The sequence below is a fragment of the Trematomus bernacchii genome, unplaced genomic scaffold (genome assembly GCF_902827165.1).
Source record: "Trematomus bernacchii unplaced genomic scaffold, fTreBer1.1, whole genome shotgun sequence".
Lineage (NCBI taxonomy): Eukaryota > Metazoa > Chordata > Actinopteri > Perciformes > Nototheniidae > Trematomus > Trematomus bernacchii.
Genome location: NW_022987342.1, coordinates 2598346 through 2625262, shown reverse-complemented (window position 1 = coordinate 2625262; position 26917 = coordinate 2598346).

The following is a 26917-nucleotide window of genomic DNA, read 5'->3' as shown; positions in this document are numbered from 1 at the left end:
AGAAACTCACTGTGCTGACACAGCAGATGGTCACAGGTGTTTTTCAGGTCAAATCAGTTTCCCTTTCTTTTTAAGTAGTTAAGTGTTTTTAGCATAGCACAACTTTGAGGTCATTTCATATTTTATACTGTTCGATTCAAAAGGTCTAAACGGTTTCTTCTCACACTGGAGGGCACACTAATGCGTATAATGCTCGTCCCTCATCTTGGACATCTCCGGAGATATCTCACTCTGGTCTAATTTTGATGAAACTTGGAGGAGCGATGCATCTTCGTACTCGGATCTGACGTTTGAAAAATGATATCGATTGGCCTAACGGGGACACGGTATCTAAAGGTCAAATGTTCTAACTCTGTACAGCTACAGCAGAACCTTTATTTGATCAAAGCTCAGAAAGGCAAGCAGAAGGGTAGGATTGTTTCTGTTCTCGTGTTACACCACTCTAGCTTCCACCACTTTGATCCAGATTGAAATCTTCGTCATGAAATATACATGTAAAAACCAGCGCCTCTAAAGTAGAACACCAAACCCATACAAACTGAAGAGTAAAAGCGCCATGTGATGTTTTGGCTGGGTTTACTGGCAGACTTTCTCTTGGTGACTCCTCATTGTTCCAGAGTTGATTATTCCAAAAATGCTAAATTGTCCAAAAAGAAGAACAGTTGTCTAAAAGCCCTTCAGTCCTTAAAAATCCTCCCGTTGTTCAGAAGTACCAATGCTCAGGAAATAGATACTCTCCATGCAACCAACAGAAGTACATTGCTAATTATTATGCAGAATGCCCTTCCTGATTGTTCTTCCTACTTGCAAAGCCATGACCTGCCTTCTACTCTGCCTCTGATTGGCTAGTACTTGTTGCCTGCATTGTTTGGGTAGGTAACGTTTAGGCACGACTTATGAGGACTGAGAGTGGTTAGGGCGAGGGTGAGAATATCAGGGTCAGCCAATCAGGGAGGGTGGGGAATGCCTTTGCCATTGTAGGAGAATACGATGTCCATTTCCAATTATTGTGCAATTTTGCATAATAATCCAAACAAAATATTTTTTTCCGATGTATAGAGGGTGTATTTTCTTAACCATGGGCTTTTTTTGCTTTTCGTGATACCACTGGTCTTTCGATCCAAGGGGCAATGTTTTTCGGAACAACAAGGATTACAAAAAATCACATTGCGCCACTTCCAGAACCCTTTGCTAATTGCCTGGTTACTCATATGGTGACATTAAGACTAAGGTATATAACTGGCTGTTTTCTCTATGCAAAGCAAATTTGCGCCTTTCCCAAAATGCCAAAGCAATCCTTGAACTGCCCAAGTCCGACACAGACTTTATTTTTTGGACATTTAGTTCTGGAATCATTCCTCTAACACAGTGCTTACCTGCTCCACACTGAGAGCTGCAGTTTGTGTTTGAATGAACGCTGACATCTGTTAATAAAGATTACACACCTTACCCAGCATGCTATTACCGTCACAGCAGTTTGAGTCAGATTTTAATCAGTGCTCCACTCTTATCCAGCATTACTACACAATTGTATGTTTCAGATATCTAGTTGTCGCTTTTCCACAGAAAATGATAATAAAAAAGTCAGTTTCACTACCTTACTCAAGGCTACTTTTACAGGGGACATGATTGACGCCTTCAGCTCTTCCACTTGTTATAATGCACAGCACAAGTCAGTTTTCCCTGACCCCAGTCCCCCCTGACATCCATATAGTGTCTGATGTCCTCATCAACTCCTGCCACATTTCTCTACAACAGGATAAAGCGCCATACTGCACCATTACTCTGGAGATTATCCCACTCATTCATTATGAAGAGGCATTGTTTGCACAGGCTGCAAAACGTGTGTTTGAATACTACACCACGTTCACCTTAGGGATTTGGTCCATGCTCCTTAATGCTCATGATTTATTTTTCCATCTGATCCTACTCTGTATAACTACCTCATGGTGCAATGCTCCAGTGAACCCCTGCACACTAGCCATCTGCCTCTGCAGCTGCAACAATACTGCATTACATAATGCTTGGATGCCTATAATGACAAATGCTGAATTTTCTGTACTGTGCAGCAATGTACCCTTGTTCATCCACTGTGAAACAGCAAATATATTTACTGTCTTGCACTCCTCTCTTTGCATTTACTGTTAACTCCCAGTTAATGTATTTGGTCGGTTAATTGCCTTTTTAAAATGTAATCAATTACATTTACTTTGATGCCAAATCTCATAGAAGCGCTTTAAGTTGCGCCAGCATGTTTCATTCTGTTTCATTCGTCTTCCAATGAGACTAGAAGTAGTGTGGCTTTGTTTACTGGTGGCTTAACTGGTGTCATGAAGAACTAAATGTATGTGTTTTTCTTCCCTGCATGCACAATTTTAAACAATCTTTGAGAATATGCAAGTAATTATTTTTTCGAGGTGTACAACTTAAATCTCAGAAATTCTGAGATTTATCACGAGATGCTCACCCGTTCATATTGCATCAAAGCGTCATCGACAAGATTACAAATCTAAAAAAAAAAAATTCTAAATACATGACAGTATTTCGTGCTCAATACATCATATGGGTGGTTGCCACTCAAAGTATTTGGGTTCAATAAGCATCACTGCTGCAGGATATTTCTCTTCATCTTCCACATCAACACAATTTCCTTTTTGTTAAAACGTTTTGCTTCCATTTGTACTAGTTAGAATATCTTTGCACACATGGAAACATATCCTTTGAAGACATAATTACTTTTTTTGTTGTCTCAATGCACTGTGTGTAATGCAAATCAATATAGTTCAAACAGGAAATGGAGGCTGTTCCCTGTGCATCAGTCACATCAGACTGTCGCCTGTTTGATCAGACACACCCTCAGATGTCATACGGATTTAAACGTGTTCTTTAGTAGAAAAAGTCTATTTGTAGATGTGGAGGTATGTGTCTCTGTGTGTGTGTGTGTCTGTGTTTGTCTGAAGCCCACTCAGAGCTCCCACTGTAGACACTGAAGGTCTCTCTTGTTCTCCCAAGTGGCGCTGATTGGGAAACAGCTCCAGGCAACCCCTAGGCCCTGCCTCTCGTTCCTTTATCTTGTTTCTGCGTGTGTGTTTGTGTGTGAGCATCCACAAGTGTGTTTGTGTGTGCTGGCATGTGCCCTGGTCTCCCACTCAAGCAGCTTCATCTTGATTAGCAGCTGCTAACTTTAGATGAAAACAATCAGCAGAAGAAATATGTAAAAATAATGAAAGTAAAGGAGGATTGAGCTCCTTGGACATCGACCGGCTTCAGAGGTTGATGTAACACCATCGGGTTCTTGAAAAGGATAAAAGAGTGAAGGTAAAAGAAAGGGCTTCGGTTAAAAAACCAAAAGGAAAATATACAAGAAAAGAAAAATCCACTTATTGAGCAAAAAGAAGTCTGACAGAACAATGATTCAGAATAAAATAAGGAATGGGTGAAAAAAACAAGAAGTGGTCAGAGAGATTGAAGTAAGAAGCACTAAAAGGAGGAAAGAGGTGGTCAGCCTTAGGTTTCCTCAGCCCTATGTTCCCTTATTCCTATTTTCCCTCCATTTGTTCATGTTATGATTTATCACTCGTCACCGGCTTGAGCTTCAATATCAGGATACATGTGTTTATTATCCTTGCAAGAATGGAAGTAGTCATCACATACAGATCATATGGTTCAACTAGTTCCTGAACAGTGTCCTTCACATATATATGTGTATATGTGTATATATATACAAGAGAGGGTGTTTCACAGTCACAAGATGCAGGAATTCCGGTTCAAAGCAGTATACAATGTTTTGTTTAGATTAGCTGAGGCCCACGTCAGAAATGATCATGCTTGTCATATGTCTATCTCCATAGCGGCTGAATCATCATGTTAATCGTTGTCAAATAGCTATCATATTCCTAAAACAGTGTGTCCTGACACTCTTCCAGGTAATCATGCACCCGGTTACGTACACAGCTACGTATGGTCTTTGTTATCACGTGCTACTCTGATATTAGAAGAGTACATTGAGTATTTTCCCAACATTAGGCCATCTTTTCCTTGCTGAACATTTTCTTCCTATTATGATGGTACTAGAGAATTCTCTCCAATTCTCTAGTACCTGTTGCTCTTGTTGGTTGGGAACATAAAGCGAAGGTAACATAGGGTGCATAGGGGTTGAGAGGACATTGGGCTACGGGAACAAAAGACTGAACGAACTGAGGGCTAAGGTAACATAGAGATGATGGAACCTTGGTATAAAAGTATTGCGGAGGTAATATTGGGCAAGAAGACCTAGGGCTTAAGGGACATAGGAGTTGAGGGAACATGGTGCGGAGAGGAAAAATAACTGGAAACATAAGGCTAACTAACATTAGGGCTGATGGAACATCAGGGCTAAGAAATCCTTGGGTTTACGGAACATGATGCTTGGGGGAGAAATTGTTCAGGGAACAGCGTTTATGGGAAAAATAGCTAGAAACAAGCTGAGGGAACATAGAGATTGTCGAAAATATGGTTGAGGGTACATAGAGCTGAGGGTACATAGCCCAACTTAACATAGGGCTGAGAGAACATAGTCTCCGGAAAAAAGGATGAGAACAAGGTGAAAATATGATGGAGGAATACATCAGAATGTAAGAATCACTGCCAGGTGTTTGAACTTTGAGAAAGACAGTATTTGAGGATGAAGGATAAAGGTTTGTTTGAGCCGAGGGGCTCTCTCTGTCTCCACCTCTCTTGCTTTCCCTCTCTGTCTCTTATTCTGACAGGCTGATTGAGCTTTTACCTGCAAGTACAGTTACAGACACAGACACAGACACAGACAAAAGTTCAAGGAAGGATGAGACAGCTTTATTATGGGCCTGCAGATTGATTTGGAAGAGTCCACCAAGGCTACGTGCAGTAGTGCTCTTAAATTATGACAGCTGAATGGTTGATACATCTAAGTAAAATGTCCTCTCTTAATTGAAGATCCACCAACAATATAATCAATTTATCTTCATATATTTATTTGTCAAATTATGCCTGATGTGAGCTACTTGAAGGTCACTGGTTAAACGGGCCATCGTTTTTATTGTAAGGCATTCTAATGGCGTCTTCAAAATGTAAAATAATTACTTAAAGGGGACCTATCATGCAAAATGCACTTTTGTACGTCTTTTATACATGAATATGTGTCCCCGGTGTTCCAGGGAACTCACTAAGTGTCAAAAAACAACCCTCTCTATTTTCCTCCATACCCAAATCTCTAAAAAAGGGGCTGCAACGGATCTGATAAAAACTGATCCAGATTTGAACACTGTCCTGACGTCAGGAAAGTGGCGCTACGGCTATTGGGCCAACTCCACCAATCAGGAGGAGACAGCCACGGCCATTGCCGTTCGAAAGCGCTGGAGACGCTGTAGTACATATGCCAGGCCTGTAAGTGGCGCTGTAGTCTGCCACAAAAGCAGCGAAGAAGACTTGGTTACCATGGTTACCATTCTGTTTATTCTCCGCTGTGGCTTTCTTTCTCCCTCCCCGAGGCAAGCGTTTGCTCCCGCTGCTTTAATTCAATGCAATCCCTCCCTGTCGAGGCAAGCACTGTAATTCTCTCCGGTTAGTCCACCAGCAGATGACAAACACCCACCTCTCCGCCTCTTCCATGGAACGAGGGGACCGTGCGGCAGAGTTTCAGTTTCAGTTTCTTTCGCCGGTCAAGATGTCCGTTAAAGTTTAAATCTTCCGGACACAATTAGAAAAGTGCCGATCAAAGGTCTTCTTTGTTATTTATTGAGCTTTAAAACAAATGAATAACGACTCTATATAGGCTATAATAAAACACGGAGGACGGAGATCTCTTTTTCTCCCCCTCTTCTGACAGCCCAGCAGCTGATCAGAGCGGCTCCCCTCTCCTGCAGGGGGGCGTGGTCAGCTGCAGCTCACAAAATCAGACCCGTAGACAGCAAACAACACATAGAGCGAAATGAGGCATGGCTAAAATGCATGATCTGTTTGGTATTTTGAAAACAGAAACGTATAAATATACCTTATATAGGTATGGCCCTACAATATATAATTTAAATATAGCATGATAGGTTTCCTTTAATGGATTTGTGATGCTACAATTGATTCTAAAGCACAAAAGAATGCAACAAAGGAATGAAAAAATCCCTGCCAGAGCCATGAGATATCTTATTTATTGCCTCCAGCTTCAGTAGAGCTTAATACTTTAGCTTCATGTTATCTCTGACTATTATGAAATTGTAAAGATGAGAAACAACACAATATTGAAATCGATACAAAAAAAGAATCATACATAATTCTTCAACTCGGCGCTTACCTTTTTGATCACATCACACCGTCTCAGCGCGCCAGCTTCAATTAGGGTTGAAAGAGCAGTGGGAGTTTCAGCGAGTGTGAGAAGTCTCAGGAATCGGGCGCGCTGCATAACAAGAGCACGTCTCAAACAATGCTCTTCATCTTTTCAGAGAGCGCTCTATACTCACAAAGGTACACACGCTCGCTCGCAGATCTCAAGAGGGAAGTAGGGGAAAGCATTAGAGAGTCGTCTCCATTCACTTTCATCTCTCATCTCTTTTTAATACCTCCCCCTTTCTGGGTTTCTTTTTCTTTCTTTCCGCTCCCACTCGCTCAGCTGTTATTTTACCAACGTGAGAAGCGTGACTGCATTGTCAATCAATCAGTGACGGGTTTGAAGAACAGCTACTGTTTCCCCTCGAAACATGTGCACGGGTATGTGTGTGGCCTGACTACAGTACATGTAGGCTCATATAAGGCCCATACTCTTGTCTTTTCTTCTGCCCCCCCCACTCCCCAGCCATTTGCCCTTGCTAACACAGCTGGCTGCCTCATATCAATTAAGTAGTGCACTGAAGCTCCATTCCTTTTGCAGAGTGTCACAGTGCACTGAGCATCGGCCTACGTGTGCGCAAACATCGAGTTTGTGTGTCTATCTGCTCAGGGGAGTGTGTGTGTGTGTGTGTGTGTGTGTGTGTGTGTGTGTGTGTGTGTGTGTGTGTGTGTGTGTGTGTGTGTGTGTGTGTGTGTGTGTGTGTGTGTGTGTGTGTGTGTGTGTGTGTGTGTGTGTGTGTGTGTGTGTGTGTGTGTGTGTGTGTGTGTGTGTGTGTGTGTGTGTGTGTGTGTGTGTGTGTGTGTGTGTGTGTGTGTGTGTCAGACTGCTCACGCTTCATTTGTCTGCTGAATGAGAGCAGAATCTCTCACTTTTTACTGGAGATTCCCACCAAATTCGATGTTTCTACCAGCGCGCTACTTCAGTAAGCACAAAAATGTGTGTGGCTAATCCGCGCACACATTTAGAGTATTAGAATAAAAATTGTTCCTAAACTACACTGCTGCAATGTTGTGTGCATAAGTGTGTAAGTATGAACGTGTGTGCAGGAATTCACAAGGTACTTATGGCAATGGAAGTACATCACACAGAGGTCAAAAAGGCCCTAGAGAAGGTGATGAGAGACGGCCAATATTCAGAAGTACATAGAGAAAAACCCACTAATTCCACCTCTTTGCTCTCTTTATTTTACCTTTCACAATCTGCCTTCAACATGCCATTCTCATTACCCTCCTTTGTGAAACCTCATTTGCTTCTTTCTTCTTCAACACATCTCGTCGTCAAACTTGCCTAGCGAGATCACCCATATAAATCACGATCCTCTCGGGAGGAAGCAAAAGACAATTTGCTTCAATGGCTAGTGTTGATCTGCTAAATATCCACTTTTGTCTTTTTCTTTTTCCTTGCTCGCATTGGTCGGAGCACTGCACACAAACTCTCTCTTGTGATGTCGTGTTATTATGCACAAATAGGATCCATGCTGGGAAAATTGGCCTGGGTTCAGCAGTAGTATAAATGACTGAGAAAGGCCTTATAATAAGCACACATAATGGCCTGTGTGGTTTTTTTTTGTGCCTTGTTTGTATTTGCAAGTATGTGTTCAAATGTGTGCTTTTTATGTGTGCACTCATCTGTGCGTCTGCATGCGCTTGATAATGATATCCATGAATTATGCATGCGGTGTGATGCTTTTCATTCAATTTTCGGCTCTTATTTTCCCCCAAACAACATTACAGAGGCGGGTCTCTGGGCATTTGGCTGTAAATAAACTCGAACTAATAGACTTCAACTCTGGGCAACACCCGTCTGCAAAGCACTCACCAGGGAGCGAGCTTAACAAACTGCCTCCAGGCACTGTTCTCAGGTCAGCTCTCGCGTATTGCTGTTGACTGGCGGATGGGCACCGGCGAGGTACGGGAAAACAGATCTGAAATCAGCGCTTTGAGGGCAATTCTTCCACAATATTTGGCTAACAAAAGCTAGAATAGTTTTTATATTTACACGCCTACATTAGCATACATCAACAAAGGCTTTTCCACCCCAAGCATAAATAATAAATCAAACTTTTTAATTGTCCTTGGGTTGATTTGTGTCTTCCGGGTATCTGCTTATGCTTTTGATACGCACAGGTGTTTATCATAGATGTCAGGTTTGGTGCACTATTTTCTGTTCAGTACTGGGCGGGGGGGGGTGGTGGTGAAGAGGTATGTTGCCATACATGAGTGCCCATATCTCCCTTGTCTATGATCTGTGACCTTGTCCTCTCTCATCACTCGTCGCTTGTGACTGCACTGTGGCTCAGAGCGCTGCCCCTCTCCCCCTGCCTCTCTTATCTCTTCCTCTTTTGCGCTCTCCCCCCCCCCCTCTCAGTCCGTTGCGCTCTGTTGCTCATCAAGAGCCCTGAGCTCCCTCTCTTAGAGCCCAGGGCGGCCCGCTCTGCACTTGTGACATTGGAGGTATGAGTACGCGTGCACGTACGCATGTGTACGATTTGCGTTTTAGGCCATGTGAGGGTCATGTGGTGGATTCAGCAGAATACAGCCACCTACAGCTTTGCTTCAAGCGATGGGAATCACGTTGACTCCTGCCAAGATGTCACACAATGTGCCGTTTGCTCTCTGGAACACACTGTTTATATGGGTGTGTATGACTATGCGTTTAATGTGGAGATTGAGAACATAGATCCTTAGTGATTTAGTAACTTTTTGTCATCCCACCTGCAAAAGTTACTTACTTCATGCTCTCGTTTTTCAGAATTTCACTAATATTTCAAAGCTTACTGTAGCTCTGAAGCTGCATTCACATTATGCTACGACTCTGCGCTGGTGTTGAAGTTGTTTCCCTATGGAAGGAGCGGTATACGTGCTATCCTTTGCGTTGTGCACCGCTAGAGATTGTTGGCGGGCGCTGCAGTCAAAGGCCCAATCCCAAACCACGCCCTACACCCTACCCCTACACACTACCCCTCCGTGACGGAGTGAACTCCGTGGAGTGACACTCGCAGCTGAATGAGGCTCCCTCCTGTCAGATGGAGGGAGTAAATACAGCGGCAAGCTTTGGGACAAACTCCCCTCTCTCCGGCAGAAACAGGAGATGCCGTAACTGTATGTAACAACGGTTTCAAATCAGCATTTCTTAGACAAACAAATACAATTAATAACTCAAATGAAACTCCAAACATCTTTAATTGTGTTACTTTTTTGTAAAGCTCTTTTAGTTTTAAACCTGATGTTTATAAGCTTCTTAGTTTTTGCAACAGTCTGTAAATATACACAACTTTATAATAAAATGCACACATTTGCCTTTTTCTAGACTAAACACAGGTATGATCCTAAGTAAAAAAAAAATGAGGTTATCATGAGGTTTTTAACATCGCAATTTATCAGTGGATGTTTGCTGGAACTGTTTGTAAACAGCGTGTTTCCTGACGGACACACACAGCGTTGAGACCGGTCAGGTAGAGACCGGTCTCAAGCGTCTCAAGTCAGCACCGATGCAGACTCGCTGTTTGGGGGCTTGATAGCCCACTCCACACCGCTCCACACTTGTTGGTTTGGAACAGCACTTAATGTGGCGGACCCGCCGCGTGAACGTACAAACGGAGGGGTAGTGTGTAGGGGTAGTGTGTAGGGGTAGTGTGTAGGGGTAGTGTGTAGGGCGTGGATTGGGCTGGGATTGGGCCAAAGTTCCAATTCTTTTAACTTTGACCTCTCTACTACAGCTGACCTTTTGACACGCAACAAATCAGATGAAAGCTGTATTTTGCGGCACAAGCTAGCAGGGGACGTAACCACTGCAATGCTCTGCACCCAACCTATTAAGTGAATACAGCTTGAGGGGATTTACCTAGTGAATGCTAACGTCATGCTTATAATGAAAATTCCACATGCTAATGTTTAGCAGTTATAATGTTAACCATGTTAACTCTCTTAGTTTAGCGTGTGAGCATGCCAACATTTGCATATAAGCAGTAAACACAAGGCACAAATGAGGCTAATGGGAATGACATTACTTTTAAGTAGTTGATTATAAAGAAAATTGTTTAAATAAGTAAACCTTTGGTGCTGGATTAAAAAGTTAAGTGTTCATCAACGTTTTACAATTCATCCTGAGGTGTGAATTAATATCTGTACCACATTTCAAGGCATTGAAGATATTTCACTAATAAATAAAAATGTCAGTCATGTGGTGCCGAAGGAAATGTCAGGGGTTCACCAAAGTCAATATGAGTCATCCTCGGAAGACGACGCATGGCCGTACAAAACTACATGGCAATCCATGCAATAGTAGTTGAGATATTTTTTGAATTGCACATTCTTTCATTGAATACAAAATCCTCATTATTGCCAGAATCTGATGGCCATATATGCACATTATTCATAACATAATTACAGTATGACATGTAAGCAGTGACCGTTTGAGAGCCTACTGTACAAATACAACAAAGACCCGGGTTTATATAACGGAGCCAGAAAACTAGCACTTGGAAAGAATGAGATTTTCATGAATCATTTATCAGAGCTCAGTGCTGCGAGTATATTCAGGCAGAGAAGGCAGTTGTAACTGTAGCTGTGTACTTCACTTGTCTTATGCAGAGGACATCACTTTGCCACTGGCAGCAGTGTTTCCACAATGGCAAACATTATTTTTTTCAGTCTGTTGAATTTAATCACAGATCATAACACAATGCTATATTTATGCGGAGTGTATTGTGTTTGTGTGGAGGAACAGTACTCATAGGCAATGTGTGTGTTTTCATGTCCTTCACTCTAGGAACATAACTGTAGTGAGCTTCTTTTCAACTCCATTACAATGCAGGAATACTTGAGGTATTTGTATAGAACATTTGAAGTATTCTGTAGAGCAGGGGTTTTCAAAGTGTGGGAAGGTGAGCCTCCCCTCAGGGAACATAAGAACAGCCACGCCCCCCCTTCCAATTATTATTGCTATTATTATTATTATTGTTGTTGTTGCTATAATGCAGGGGTATTCAATTGCATTTCAAAGAGGTCCAATAAGAGAACATGTCATTAAATGCTCTGTTTTCGCGGTCTACCTTTCTCTTTTTAGAGCACGCCATTTGAAATGACTCACTGCTGTTTCTCTCTTCTTGTCTCGTCTCTGTGTGTGTTTTTGAATCTATCGTGCTGACTCAGACTGCACCGATTTGATTGGCTGAGTAGCGTCACCTCCTTAAAACATAAAATGTTTTACTTTTTTATGTTTAACATTTTTTAACATTTTCAACATCGTAAATCCTTATGCTCCCGGCAACACACTGAACGTCAACTTTGCCTCCTTATTACACTCAACCCTACTTTAGTGGGAACAATGAGTCTGCGTCTTTGATGCGCACAGGCGGATGATGTGGGGATGCAATGTAGACAGGAATAAACGCAGATCATCCTCTGGCTGCAGCCTTGACCGGTACTTGCTTTTCATCAAAGTAAATGCGGAAAACCCGCACTCACACAGGTAGGTGGAGGCAGGGGCGGACTGGGACTAAAAATCAGCACTGGAATCTCACCCAGCCCAGCCCACTAGAGATGGGCGAGTCCTGATTCATCCGGATCATTAACCCGGATCCTAGAAATGAGCTGGTCATGACGAGTCTCCCCTCTCCATTAACCCGAGTCCTTGAGTCCCACACTTGGTGTGACGTACAAATTAAAACTATAAATTGCGTCACTCGCTACTCTCTTTATAACATGTAAAATCACATTACAACGTACCCCAAGTCCATCTACCTACCCTTTAGCAAGTATACAGGATAGCTGCCAGAAGTGATCGTTTGGCTCAGGGGAGGGGACGCAGATCAGTGAAACTTCCTGCAGACTCGTGGGGACTCAGAGGAGCCGACGGCTCCAACAGCAGACCCGCAGATTCGCAGATTCGCAGATTCGCAAATCCTGACTCGCTGCAACACACAGCGGATCAGACTCGTGCGGACTCGGAGCCGTAACCATATAGCAGCAGATCCAGAGATCCAGCAGACTCGTCGTCATGCACGAGTCCACAGCAGACTCGGATTCGCAGATTCGCAGATTCGCAAATCCTGACTCGCTGCAACACACAGCGGATCAGACTCGTGCGGACTCGGAGCCGTATATAGCAGCAGATCCAGAGATCCAGCAGACTCGTCCTCATGCACGAGTCAACAGCAGACTCAGATTTGCCAAATCGCAAAATAACCCTTTTTTTTGTGATCAACATTTTTTATTAAAGCAAAATACACTGTGTAGCGGAGGTTAATATAACGTCAGTTTAATAGATAGATAGATAGTACTTTATTGATCCCAAATTGGGAAATTGTTGTTGTTACAGCAGCATAAGGCATTTTACAATAAAACAAAACTACAAAATATGCAAGAATAGAAATAAAAATAAAATAAAATATAAAATATAAAATATACATGTCGAAATAGAAAATATACATGCAGATATTATATATATATATATATATATATATACAAATATATATATATATATTCAAAATATATGGAATAATAATATGCTCGTGAAATGCAACAACTTTTCGGTTTCACCAATAGGATTTCTACGGTCTTGGTCATGCTGACTCATATGACTCAAATGACTCGTATGATCCGGATCTCTTCAATGACTGACTCAGAAGACCCTGAGTCCGTAAAATGATCCGGATTTGCCATCTCTACAGCCCACACAAATTGGTAGAGCACGCTCGTGAACTGTCAACGGGGGGGGGGGAGGGGTGCTCGTGAACTGTCAACGGGGGGGGGGGGGCCTCGCTGCGTGGCAACGGCCCGCTGAACGGACCTCTGTCGCCTGTCAGTGCAACTTAAATGATGCCGTTTAAAAACATAACAAATAAAGGGCGCTGCCGGCCGTCAGCGAACCGAGCCGGCCGTCAACGGCGCGCTGACGACCGGCGCGCTGACGACCGGCCGTTCTGTGATTGTCCAGAACACACAGATGGCCAGTCCGCCCCTGGGTGGAGGTGAAGGGAATGAGCACTTTTACAGCCTTTTTGGTGAGGTGGGGGAACTCAGTCTCCACAGACAGCCAAAAGTGTGCAAGTGACACTTTACTCATCTTTTTCTCGTTATTTTTTTCTCAGGCTGCGCCTCCCCTGAAGCTCCCTGGCGCCCCGAGGCGCGCCTCACACTTTGAAAACCGCTGCTGTAGAGTATTGTCTCTTGATACTATTACACATTAAGAGTTAACAAAGAAAATGTGTCATGCATTTTATTCATGGTGTTTTTTAATAAAGCAGTTTTAGAATACACTGTAAAAACTGTTGCTTTGGTAACAATTTAAAATAATGTGTCAACAGTTTCCAAGCAATTTTAAGAGTTTAGTCAACTTTTGCATTTTTTGAGTTGGTGAAACTTACCTTTTTAGTTTTCCTCTACTCAAGAATGTGTTACTTTGCTAAAACTTTAAAACAATGTGTCAACAGTTTCCAAGCAATTTTAGGAGTTGGGTAAACTCACTAATGTAATTTCTGCATGTGAAAAGATGAGTTGAGCCTACAATTAAAAGCCAAGATATTAAGTGTAACCACTGCAAATAACAATCAAGAATAAGACAATCAAGACAAGAATAAATAAAGTAAATTATAAAACACAATTGAGTTGCCGGAACCAATATTACATTACATTACATGTTACTTGTTAGACGCTTTTATCCAAAGCGACTTACATACTCAATACTGTGGGCAATCCCCACAGGAGCAATTTGGGGTGAAGTGTCTTGCCCAGGGACACAACGACATGCTGACTGCAGTGGGACTCAAACTTGCTATCCTCTGATTCGAAGATCAGCACACAACCCACTGCACCACACGTCTCCCAATATACGACAAACTCTTCCTGATTCCAATCCAACCCTTTCAATATTTGATAGCATTGAAACATTGCAGATTAACCTCTTAAGCACGGCGGTCCCCCCATTGGACCCCTCCCACCGTTTTTTTTCTCGAGATAATGTCCCAGGGCTTCTTAACATTTATGAAACTATTCATGTGTAGCACCAGATTAACGGGAAGAATCTCAGCTAACTGAAGATATGAACCATTTTTACCAAAACAAAACACAAGTCTCATAAGAAGCGTCTAAATGACCCCTGAGCAAAAAAATTCGAACGCACTGCGGCACACAATTCAAGATAAAGATACCCTTATTACTTATCGTAGCTGCACATACAATATAGCCGATTAAAGCTGAGACTCCACAGATTATTTAGGTATAGTATCATCACTGAGCGATCCGAACTTGCGACAGGAGAAGCAAACACAGACATCACAACACGTACCTTTACGGAGCATTTACGGCAGATCGTCTCACCGTAGCTGTCAATTAGGTCAAAAGACGTGTTCAATGGCATTAAAACGAAAAAATGCTACAACTGTTGATCCATAGGTTGATAATGTACCCGTGCCTTTGAAAAAATTATTTATAATTTCATTTTTTATGTAAAAAATCGGAGCGGAAAAGTTAGCTGCTAATGGTAGCCACCAGAGTGTATGCAGCTTCCGGTTTTGGTAACGCATCACTCTCACTCCTTATTTGTTAACGTTTTGGTGTGTATATAACTTTCCCTCGATTCCATTGGCTCTAACGGTTATAAAGAGATTTCATTCATCAAAATCGAGCAAGGGGGGCCAGAGATAGGTCAAATCCACCCAAATGACCCCAGAAGTAGTTTCTTTTTGCTAAATCTCTCTAAAAAGGTCAAATGTCACTTGTTTTGCATCAATCTTGATACAGGGTACTTATTATATGTTGTACTTTGGATTCCTAAAGCTTTTAGTCTACCTTACCATCATCCAAGGGTAGTTTTCACTATAAGTAAAAAATAATTTTTGGACGGACACTATAATTTACAGTTTTTTACTATGTAAAATCTGAATTTTCTTTTAAATAAAAAACATCTATATTGATTCTGACTTTTCTACATCCAATTCACAGGTTTATCATTACTTTGAGAACAAATATTATTAATTTAACCCTTTTAGAAGGGAAGATATGGTCATTTGTTCTGGGAATGTCATTTTCGAGCCTGAGACCTGAAAAACAGGCTCAGGGCTTAACAGGTTAATTCAATTAATGGAATCAAACATAATTAAAACATAAGTATCATTTAAAACGGTATTGTATTTATATACATTTATAAGGATGGCATTTATTAAGGATGGCATTGGTAGATACCAGTAAAATTCCATGATTCTCTACACAGCGGATCCTAATTACTTCAATATACACTCCTTTGTCTCGTTTGCATACTGTCTAATATCTACTGTATGTTGTAGTAAAACATCTCCTTAATAAAACGGTATTTATTGATATTTCTCGCTAAAGACTGCATTTTACTGGACTACTTTGAACACATCCTGCTGACGTTATAAATGCATCTTTGCCCAATACACACTTTTACTGAATTGCGCCTGAATGCACCTTAACTGAAGTCAATGGCACTTCCGTCACTTTCTACTGAGAACTAACGTAAACTCTCCTGCAGATTCCAACATGGATTTGCATCTATAGCGTTGCATAAGCATGAACAATATAGTTTGCACTTCATTTTGTATAATAACAATTCGATGCTGTAACTGCAGACTATGAGTTTAAATTGGGTACACATCTAGATTGTAGAAATATAATAAATAGCTCACAGTAAAACAAACGGTGAAATACATACAGAGGAATTCATATCAAATCGGCACATTAGTGACTTACTCTTACATAACCGCTGGGTTATAAAGTAGTAGGGAATAGTTTTAGTGGAGGTATTTTACTGCACAACATGCTCAAGCAGAGCCCCGCGGCCGCATGATGGAGCCCGGCCTACGCTTAGAGCGGCACAGGGGAACAGTTTGCGGAGTTGATTCTTAATACGTACTCTTAACTTAAAGGAGAGGTATCATGGCCATTTCCACTGATCATAATTCCATTGTTGAGGTATACTAGAATAGATTTATACTGTGCATTTTTCCAAACTCACATTGGTTTCTCATACAGCATCTCTGTAAACTACGTGTATTCACTGAATTTCACTCTCTGCCTTTAACGGCTCGTTGTAGCTCCAATAGCTCCAGCCCCCACCCTCCCTGTGAGCACAGTGTGCTCTGATTGGTTGGGACGTTGTGAATCGCGCTGAGCTCCGTGGAGGTGTTGTTTCCTTGTTTAGGATACATAGCGAAACACAGCCAAACTCATCCTGAGCACACACAAACTCACAGCCGAAGTAAAAACAATAAGTGTGGCTTGATATTGAGTAAGAAAAAGGTTTATAAACGCTGTGAGAATGGGTCTGCAGAGAGAATTTGGCCGCGATCCCAACTGTCTGTCATCAGCCTGCAGCCAGGGCGGAGAAATCAGCAGAGCTGTCTGTGTGTGAGGAAGTCCGTGGATTGGTCAATTTTGTTCCTGGCCATTCACACGTCACAGTGTCCAGGAAGTAAACAATTGACAATGACGTATCTCCAACGAGGCGTTTTGGGGAGGTATTTTCTGTGTTAGAGTTTTACTCACTACAGGGTGTACTTTGAGGGTTTTGACTCTGCAGACCGTTTACATGCATAAAAACCTTCATAACACACAAGGGGACGGGTAATAACCGGAAAAGCATGATACCTCTCCTTTAACCACTTTTAACAGAATTGTGTAGGTAAGCACTTGATGCAAACATTTTGCCCAACACCATTTGCACGAAGAAATAGACTACATGAGCATGACAGGGCTGAGTCTAACTTTAACAACAGTATTGGCGCTGTCATGCATTCAAATGTCGATGTTCCGTTCGAAACAGTGAATACAAGAAAAGTAAATAACACTTGCAAGTTAAAAAGCAGTAATTAATAACTCAGGTGATATTGCTTACTTGTTTTACGATGATTTGAAGTAGTTTAGATGCAAGCACATGTACAGCTGCCGAAGAATCGCTGTAAAGAGGAACAGGAAGTCTCACACCGCGGTATTCTCGTTTGAGGGCGTGGCATGACCGTGGCGTTGACAAAAGTATTTTTATGAAGTTTTCCAAAACTTATTTATAAGAAAGTTCAGAAAATGTGACTATTAATTTATAAATTAATGAGTTCTTTAAACATGTACTCATTGTTACTTAAGTGTTACTTATTTAAACGCACATTGAAAAGAAATCAATTTAGGGCAAGTAAATGACATAAGAAAATAGAGTTTTATTGACTTCACCATCGGAACAGTTTTTACAGTGTAGGCTAACAGATCTCAACAAGCTTCAATTCACAAATTGCTTCACCTTCTATATTCTATATTCCTTCCTTCCTATCCGGTAAAGCAACATTTATTTATTTGCAGGGTTTCCATCCTTCCAGCTAATTTTAGTTTAAAATGTCCTCTTCTGTTTCAATCTGGGAAATATATTTGGGCCTTTAACAGCTAAATGCTTATGTGTTCTCTTGTTGCTAATGCTAACCTTTATTTGAAGGGGCCCTAATATGCAAATGTTTAGGTTAATTTATTTTCTTCCTCTAATGATAATCTTAGGTTAACATTTCTTGTTTTGTATTTCTGTGTGAATCTTAGCAATTTATATGGGGAATTAGCAGCTAAATGGTAAACTGGGAACAGGAAACACGGTTTATATATGGTTGCATTAAATCTAAGCCAAATTATTATTTGAATTTATCAAAGGGTGGGTCAATAAAGCTTAGCACAGGTATATTGATACCACTGTAAATCTATGGTATCTGCATCAAAAATCCAGCATTGGTTGGGCAAGTAAGGAAACCCCTTACACAAAGTCATTTTAGCAATTTCTTATGTCAAGATAATGAATATTTTCCAGAAGAAAGTAGGGTAAAATAAATATATTGTAATTGCTACTGACAAATGACCATTAATAACAATTTGAAAAAAATATTTTATTTTATATTAATATTATTAGATCATCATTTCACAGCAACATCAACAGCAGCTTTGTTGGAAAGAATTCCCTACATTTCACCTGTCTCTTGATAAGTGGCTTTTGTAATTGAATGGGTAGGTCCATTTTTCCCCAGGAAGAGGAAATAGTAATGTTTCCAGCTGAAGTATAAATGATCACCTTTGCTTCTAATCAGTCCCTATGCACTCTCCTTCTCAATTCGTACCAGCAAATTAAACGGCTAGAGAGAAAAAATGATGGCAAATGAGAAATTATGTTGTGTAGAGTGCTCTTCCTGGGATCCTTTCCCTTTTTCAGGTGTCCCGAATATCCTGCCGATGATATGTAATTCAGGAAGTGTTATGACTCACTGTCAGCCCTAAGGGTTAAGCTATTATGGTTCCCAAGTGAAAAACTACTCTCACTCTGGTATTCTGCCCCTCTGAACAATATGCATGAAACCCACGGTAAGCCATTTCATTAATTCTGAATTGTTTGAGGAATAGAGCGCTGTTGCGCAGAGAGCCTCGCCAAAGCAAATAGGGTATGTTGTTATTAAATTCTCTGCATATAAAGCATTACCACCGGTGAAACTGTTAAGATTTATGAAAGCAAACCCCTGCATGTTTAGCAAACAAATATGACATATTCAATCCTAATTCTGATTGCATTTTCTTTGTTGGCTTTATTACCATAGCTATGCATTTACAAAAACACAAATCATTCCTATTCCTTTCAAACAATACTAACCTTAAAGGGGCCCTATTTTGTGTTTGTGCTTTTCCCCTTCCTGTTGTGAAGCGGTTTTCAAATGTGAGGCGCACCTCCCCGGGGGGCGCCAGAGAGCTTCAGGGGAGGCGCAGCATGAGAAAAAAATAACGAGAAACAGTGAAATCTAGCTAGTTCACTTCAGCTAACTTTATGCGAGCGGCAACATGGATCGATTTTTTGTGAAGTTACCTAAAGTGAGAGAGGAGACTATGGAGCTAATTTCCTGCCATAACTCCACGAACAAACTAAACAAGTTTTACAAATGCCTTATGATTCACTAACAAACACAGTGTGGTTAGCAAATACAAAACACCATACAAACTAATGCATTTAGTTTTGCAAATAAAAAACGTATCTATCAAACAAACACATACCATTTTTCTAATAAATCATGTTTCAGAGACAAATTCAGCATAGGTTTTACAAGTACAGAACTTTTTTTTACAAGTACAAAACTTTTTCTTCTAAAGTCACGGAATATTACTGCCAAAAGTCACGTGACCTGGCGGGAGGTTGAGCAGAGCATGGAACAGCCCTTGCCAGTCTGATGACAGCGGTGTTTCTAGTGATCCAGCGATCTGATACCGGACCTCATTTAACAATGAGCGGCCAACAGGTGAGTTTGTTGTTTTTTCTGGTGAAAAAGCCAAAGTTAACTCAACTAAGTTACTGTTTCATGAGTATGAGCAGACTGCAGGAGCTAGTTTACACCAAGCTAGGCACATTTCATGTTGGTTCAGTCTCAGTGTATACACTCATTCCTCCACTGATCACTGGTGGGCAAAAGCCACATTTTTATATATAAATGTAAAGATATATATAATTGGTGTAAGCTAGCTCCTGCAGTCTCCTTGATATCATCCTACTCATAAAACAGTAACTTGTGGAGTTTAACATTTTTCACCAGAAACAACAACAAACTCTTCTGTTGGAATTTTTTCTTTCAGCAAAAGACATTAGACAAACACATAGTCCCCAAGAGAAGAAAGACAAATAAATACAACGCAATAAACAAGAACAAAAAATACAGATGCTGTCAGCATAATTCAAAAGAGAAAACTCAAAACAACATAAATTATAAAAAATTATGTAAATAGACTCAGTAGCGCCCCCTGCTGCCGTGGAGCATGTGTGAGTGTGTATGTGTACATTTGTGAGAAAATCCTGAGCACAACCACGGCAGCGTGACTTTTGGCAGTAATATTCCGTGACGTGAGAAGAAAAAGTTTTTTACTTGTAAAAAAAAGTTTTGTACTTGTAAAACCTATGCTGAATTTGTCTCTGAAACATGATTTATTAGAAAAATGTTATGTGTTTGTTTGATGGATACGTTTTTTATTTGCAAAACTAAATGCATTAGTTTGTAGATGGTGTTTTGTATTTGCTAACCACACTGTGTTTGTTAGTGAATCATAAGGCATTTGTAAAACTTGTTTAGTTTGTTTGTGGAGTTATGGCAGGAAATTAGCTCCATAGGAGACAGCGTCTGGCAGAAAACGGAGGAAGTATGACCACGATTATTTGAAGCTAGGATTTTCATGGACCGGTCCTGTCAGGGGCGGACTGGCCATCTGTGTGTTCTGGAGAATCACAGAACGGCCGGTCGTCAGCAGGCCATTGACGGCCGGCTCGGTTCGCTGACGGCCGGCACCGCCCTTTATTTTAATTTGTAATAATACTTACTTTGATCAAAAGCAAGTACCGATCAAGGCTGCAGCCAGAGGATGATCTGCGTTTATTCCTGTCTACATTGCATCCCCGCATCATCCGCCTGTGCGCATCAAAGACGCAGACTCATTGTTCCCACTAAAGTAGGAGGCAAAGTTGACGTTCAGTGTGTTGCCGGGAGCATATAAGGATTTATCCACGATGTTGAGAATGTTAAAAATGTTTAAAACATAAAGATAAAAAGGTTTAAAAAAGTTGTTGTTTAAACCTGTTAAGCTTTTAAGCTTTTTTTGTTCACGAAACTGTGTCTCAGGGCTTCTTAACATTTAAAAACCTATTAATGTGTCATACCCACTTAACGGGAAGAAACTCAGCTAACTGACGATACGAACCATTTTTACCGAAACAAAACACAAGTCTCACAAGAATCGTCTAAATGAGCCCTGAGCGAAAAAATGCTAACGCACTTAGCACACAACTCACGGTAGAAATACTTTATTACTTATCGGATCTGCACAAACAAGATATCAGATTAAAGCTGAGTATCATCACTGAGCGATCAAAACTCGCGGCAGGGGAAACAAACCCAGACATCACACGACGTAGCTTTAAGGAGCAAACACGGAAAATATGTCTTACCTTTGCTGATTTTCTGATCAAAAGTTGTGTACAAAGGCATTACAATGATAAAAACGCTGCTGAAGGTTAATCCAATGTGTCTGTGTCACTTTGAAATGATTACTGATAATCCATCCTTCATATTAGCTGTTATTAGAGCTAAAACCCAGCTTCCGGTTTTGGGCATTCTGGCTACGCATCACTCTATTCACCAATGGGTAATGTTTAGATCTAACTGTTCAAAAGAGATGTCAATCATCAAAATCGACCGATGGGTTCCAGAGATATGGAAAATCCACCCAAATGACCCCAGAAGCCTTCCCACTAACTTACCTTCTCTCTAAAAGGGTCAAATTTCACTTGTTTTGCATCAATCTTGATACAGGGTACTTATTATATGTTATAGTTTGGATTCCTAAAGCTTTTAGTCTACTATCCCATGGGGCTGTATCCGAATATTCGTTCGTTGGAGTACTATTCAGGTTTCAATTACGTTATTCGGATATTCGTTTTTTTTGGCAGTCGCAGTGCAGCGCGGCTGCCAAAAAAAACGAATTGAATTGATTGAAATCAACAACAAACAACTTCCTGTCAACAGCGCTAACTCTCCTTCAAAATAAAAGCATGTCCATACGAAATAGGAAGCCAAGCCAAATTACACTTAAGACATATACAACTGCAACAAAAGTAACAAACACAATGCAATATCCTTTTAAATTTCACAAAGAACACAAAGTGGGTTACATTAACAAAATAACTATAAAACAACAATACTGTAGAATAACAAAATTAATGCAGTGAATAAACCGAAATACATGTGTTGAAGCGGTTCGCCGCTGATTACTACGCAGCACCTACGGACCTCTTTGAAATGCAATTGAATACCCCTGCATTATAGCAACAGCAACAATAATAATAATGATAGCAATAATAATTGGGAGGGGGGGCGCGGCTGTTCTTATGTTATCTGAGGGGAGGCTCACCTTCCCACACTTTGAAAACCCCTGCTGTAGTGCGTTATGTCGATTTGTGTGCATGCAAATGGTGTGCAAAGGTAAAACCCCAAAGTCCCCTTTAATCCTGCCCAAATGTGTCTGATATTCCACTCACATCTCCGTCTGGGAGATTAGAGACCCAAATGTATCCCCCTTTGCGATATTGACCCTATCGATCATGCCTTGGAGTACAACAGCCAATAAAAAACAGGGAGAAAGTATTCGAGAAAGCCTTCCCACTAACTTTATTTGCAAGGAAAACTATTCTGGTCCATTTGTCAGGATCAAGTTGAAAGACAAGAGAAAGCACCAGGGAGATCTATAAAGGGACTTAAAAGTATCCTTTGAGGTTTTTATAAACCATAAAGCATGTAGCTGAATCTTCTTATGTCTGCAGTGAGTGGCAGATTTGTGCGGCATCAATCAAAATAATGAATCTGTATTAAACCCAGACATCCCTCTCGCTGACATCCAATTTTTTTTAAAGAGCATATTTCTCGACCGCAGACTCAGAGGAAACCAGTTAGGGAAAAGAATAAAGGAGAGAAGGATGGAGTGATTCTATAAACGGGTAATACAATTAAAGACACGTGTGAGGGAAAATGTGAGCAGCACTGGTCAGCTGATCATTGTCAGATGTTAACAGTGTATAAGTATAAATATCAATTATGCGATAAATCTGTAGCACAAGTCATATTATAATTCAATATAGGTTCAGCATCAGATGATTCATCAACTTTGATTAAAATCTTGATCTTTTACCTTAGCCAGTGCTTTTTTATCATTGCTATCAATGTAATGGCCGTGGTCCCTACCTCCATTTTGCTGCTAGCCTACTTCCTTTGAGGTGCCGGTTTAGGGCACAATTTCTTTAAATCCAAGGTAGATTTTTACAGGCAAAGTATGGCTCTGAATGCTCTGGAGGAATCCCCTTTAGAAAGTCTTATCAGATGGATATAAGAATTACGACTTAGTGGTCATACAACTATAGTGATAAGATATGAACACTAATCTTCGGCCATCACCAATTTCTCTCTATTAACAGATATGGATGCAGAATGTCTACACAACAGGACAATATTTTTTAAATGTAGTACTGACCAGTGATGTTTGAGCAGGCTTTAGCTGCATGCACGTAAAAAGCACATTTCAAGATGTAGATACACTCCTGAATAAAATAAAAAGACATGGGGAAAAATTACAAGCACTGGTGGATCCCTGTTGCTATGGGTGCTAAGATTGGTCACCTACAGGTCTTGTCCAATTGTCAACAATCACAGCTATCTCCCACACTCCAGCCTTTGCTCTGTTAACACTAGAACCGCCAGAGGTTTTTGTATACCTAAAACCGCCACCGGGTCAAATTGACCCGCTATTAGAATGCATTGATTTTCAAGGTAAAATGTTCTTTTATTGAACAGTGAGTTTTGATCGCACAGGGATGAAACGTATACCAATATAATCTGTGGACTCTCAGCTTTTCATATGATATACAGGGCTCAACATTATAAATTCTCTCTCTCTCTCTCTCTCTCTCTCTCTCTCTCTCTTCTACTCTATCTATCTATCTCATCTCTATATCTATCTCATATCTCTCTATATCTTCTATCTCTTATCTCTCTCTCTCTCTATCTCTCTCTCTACTCTCTCCTCTACTCTCTCTCTCTCTCTCTCTCTCTCTCTCTCTCTCTCTCTCTCTCAGGAACCGCAGTAGACAAAAGGCGTTGCTATAGCAACACATCATGTTTACGCGCAAAATCAATAGCGCGAAAAGGGGTGGGGTCAATATGACTGGCGGAAATAGGTATAAATGGCAATTTTTTGGGCGATTTCTTCAATCTGACTTCATATTGACAATTTTTAACAGAGGGTGCTACATAACACACTTTCAGGAAAAGTCACGGACTGGGAGACTTTAATATTTTATTGAAAAAAAGTTACATACAAAGAAAAACAGCTGTGGGTCAAATTGACCCGATGGCGGTTCTAATGTTAAGTAAAAGGGAGCTTGAGGCATAAGAAGTGTTTCACACAGGAATATGCAGCACCAGTGTGTCAGGAAGACCCAGATGTGTTAAGTGCACTTGAAATGATAAATCAGCAGCTTCTTTCTACAGATGTGTATCTCGTCCCTTTGCCCATTGAGCATTTTGTGAATCTGGTGAATTATTGCAATTTCTTTTTTCATTATCGGGACCAAAGGCAGAAAGATTTTTGAGCTCGCTGAATATATATTTCTCTTGTTTTTGAGTGCTGAATCCCAGGGTGGCAATACCCAGGTCCCTGAATAGGCTACAATAAGAAGATAATGGCCCTTTTTATGTTGAAGACATTGTTATACCCATCACCACGTTTCTGTGCGTAATGATGCACACTTCATTATTTAAAAAAGATAATGAGGTCTGCACAGGGAAACCTGTTGTTGTAGTACAATAAGTTCTTTATTGGTCTTGTGTATTTCTCTAACTAAAATAATTACAAAAGGATGCATTCATGTTGTACAACTTGGGATCGTGCATTCAATTATGTGAGCACTATTTAAAGAATGTCGATGATATGTAAAAAACTGGGGAGAAATTATAACCCCCCATAAACCTCTAGTTCCCTCCCCCCCTGAAACGCCTCCATTGGACTTTCCAACACATTGTAGGTGTAGGCTTAGAGCATTGTAGGTGTAGGCTTAGAGCAGGACATCTCTAAGCGGTTGACAGAGAGAGCCAACCAGCTAACCAATCAGAGCAGACTGGGCTCTGGTTTCAGACAGAGGGTGAAAAGAGGAGCTGCAGCACAGGCAGTATGAGCAAAATAAAGAGCTTTTCGAACATTAAAGGTCCCATGTCATGCTTTTCCGGTTATTACCCATCCCCTTGTGTGTTATGAAGGTTTTTATGCATGTAAACGGTCTGCAGAGTCAAAAACCCTCAAAGTACACCCTGTAGGGAGTAAAACTCTAACACAGAAAAGACCTCTCCAAAACGCCTCGTTGGAGATTTCTCATGTTCTTCCTGGGCATCGTGACGTCTGGATACCCAGTAGCCACGCCCAGAGCTATGACGCGATACGGTCATGCGGTACCCGGAATGAAATGGACCAATCCGTGGAGCCGTTACGTTACGTCCACGGAGCCGTTACGTTAAGCCCCCGCTAATTGGTCCAAATTGACCAATCCACGGACTTCCTCACACCCACACACTCAGTGCAGGCAGCTCTGCTGATTTCTCCTCCCTGGCTGCAGGCTGATGACAGACAGTTGGGATCGCGGCAAAATTCTCTCTGCAGACCCATTCTCACAGCGTTTATCAACCTTTTTCTTACTCAATATCAAGCCACACTTATTGTTTTTACTTCGGCTGTGACTTTGTGTGTGCTCAGGATGAGATTGGCTGTGTTTCGCTGTGTATCGCTAAACAAGGAAACAACACCTCCACGGAGCTCAGCGCGATTCACAACGTCCCGACCAATCAGAGCACACTGTGCTCACAGGGAGGGTGGGGGCTGGAGCTATTGGAGCTACAACGAGCCGTTAAAGGCAGAGAGTGAAATTCAGTGAATACACGTAGTTTACAGAGATGCTGTATGAGAAACTAATGTGAGTTTGGAAAATTGCACAATATAAATCTATTCTAGTATACCTCAACAATGGAATTATGATCAGTGGAAATGGCCATGACATGGGCCCTTTAAAGCAGGTAAATATGTCAGAGTAGAGGCACAGAATACAGATATGAACCTGCAAATGAGCATTATAGGGCCCCATTCTTCAAATGACCAATTTAAGCAATTTTACTGTATATTGCATTATATTACTTGCGATTTAGCTTGTATCCTAAGCCACTTACATACACTTCAAAACCATAGACATGCCTATGGGAGCTAAGCAGTTAAGTATATTGCCAAAGGACTCTTTGAGAAATGGACTGCTTGTGGTGGGATTAAATAACTAATTATCTGATTAGCAGCTCAGCACAATACCCCCCTTAGCCATAGCCATATATTGTGATTATTGTCTCCAACTTACTATAACTAGTTTTAATGTATGTCCATCCATAAATCCTGACAGTTGGGGGTAACATCCAATAAGCAATACTACAATTGTAAATATTTGGAAGGATGTTCTCCATACATTTGTGACATTTCACAATAGAATGTGTTAATGTAAGGGAAACATTCCTACAAACCAGTTGTATTCTTATTAATTCCCAGCACATGCTGGTCACTTACTGGCCCACTTATCTCATGAACTCATTTTGGTTGCTTTTATCATATCTGTGGTCACATGTTCAAAAGATCAGAGGCTTGTATAATTCTTGTTCCTGGCTTGTGGGATAAAAGGTTCCTGCTTCCTATAGAAGCTGGGAGGGCTGGGGTCAAAGTGAGTAGCTAAGCTGTTTCCGCTGACATAGCGTTATCCAAGTACAAAAATGTCTGTTATGGGGGCTTTAACATAGATGGGCCATTTCATAATGCCCCCATAAAGGTTTCATTAGTCAGGGAAGAAATGAACACTCACTGCACTCTGTTGGCTCCTTTTAAAGAAATGGGGTCATAAAAATTGCAAAAAACATTTGAAACCTATTTAGCATTAGTGGGGACTTGGTTTTCAACTGTGCTCATGCCCATTCAACATTATCTTTTCACTTCACTTTGTTTC